Genomic DNA, 1,660 nt, shown 5'->3' with positions numbered 1-1,660 from the left:
AAGGCCTGGGGGTATTAACTGCTGAACACCGTGGCCCTCACAAGCTTCTAGCGAGCGGGGCTGCAGAACTTTAGCTGGAGCTCAAATGCTCAGTTGCCGACTATCACATTTTAGTCTGAGTGAACAAATAGTGGAAAACACGCAGTCAGAACCAACTGTGTTATCGGGAAATATTTTATAGCAGCAATACAGCACAAGACGTGCAGTACAAATGACTGTAAGTTAAAACCAAAAAAAATGATGTGAAAGAGGAAAGTCAGGAGGTGTTCATGGACCTTTCAGAAATCTGATGGCAAAGGGGAAGTTCCTAAAACCTTGAGTGTGGTTCTCGTACTTCTTCCCTGATGGTAGTAACCAGAGGAGGGTCCTTAATACCACCTTCAGAAGATGTCCTCAATGATGGGGAAGGTTGTTCCCTTGATGGAGTTGGCTGAGTCTACAACTTTTCACAGCCTCTTTTGATCCTGAGCGTTGGAGACTGTTGCAACCAGTCAGAATGTTCTCAACGGTACAGACGTAGAAATTTGCTAGAGTCTGGTGACATACCAAATCTCCTCAAACTCCTAATGAGGTATAGCAGCTGGCATGTCTTCTTCACGATTGCCCAGGATAGATCCTTTGGGATGCTGATGCCCAGGAACTTGAAGCTGCTCATCCTTTTCACTGCAGACTCCTCAATAACACTGACAATATTGCTTGTGCCAACTTTCATTCATAAACCATTTCTGACAGCAGAGTGTGCAAATACAAAAAGAAAGAAATAATAATAAATAAATAGTCAAGAACATGAGATGAAAAGTCCTTGAAAGTGGGAAGAGTTCAGTAATGAGGCGAGTGAAGTTATCCCCTCTGGTTCAAGAGCCTGATGTTTGAGGGGTAATAATTATTCCTGAACTTGTAGGTATGAGTCCTGAGACTCCTGTGCCTTCTTCCTGATGGCAGTAATGAGAAGAGAGCATGACCTGGGTGGTGGTGGTTCTTGATGAATGTTGCTTTCCTGCGACAATGCTTCATGTAGATGGGCTCAGTGGTGGAGAGAGTTTTACCCATGATAGACCAGGCCATATTTACTTCTTTTTGTAAGTTTTTCTGTGCAAGGGCATTGGTATTTGCATACCAAGTCAGGATGCAACCAACTAATATGCGCTCCATCACACATCTATAGAAGGTTGTCAAAGTAGTTAAGTTGTTCACCGATCTTGGCAACTTACTTGCAAACGTTTCACCATCATGTGAGGAGATATTGTCAGTGCACTGTTAATTGTGTTGTGTCCTCCGAATGCTTGACCTTTGTGTACATACTTTTCAATCAGCTGACTGGTTGTCATTTCAGAAACTCAATTGTGATATGAAGAGGAAATAAGACCATAAGACATAGGAGCAGAATTAGTCCATTTGGCCCATCAAGTCTGCTCCACCAACCAATCATGGCCGATACTTTTTCCCCTCCTCAACCCAGATCCCCGGCCTTCTCCCCGTAATCTTCAATGCCATGTCCAATCAAGAACCTATCAACCTCTGCCTTAAATACACCCAACAATGTGGCCTCTACAGCTGCCTGCAGTAACAAATTCCACAAATTCACCACCCTCTGACTAAAGAAATTTCTCCACATCTCTGTTTTTAATGGACTCCCCTCTATCCTGAGGCTGCATCCTCT

This window comes from Hypanus sabinus, chromosome 28 (genome assembly GCF_030144855.1).
Source record: "Hypanus sabinus isolate sHypSab1 chromosome 28, sHypSab1.hap1, whole genome shotgun sequence".
Lineage (NCBI taxonomy): Eukaryota > Metazoa > Chordata > Chondrichthyes > Myliobatiformes > Dasyatidae > Hypanus > Hypanus sabinus.
This window is presented reverse-complemented; position numbering follows the sequence as displayed.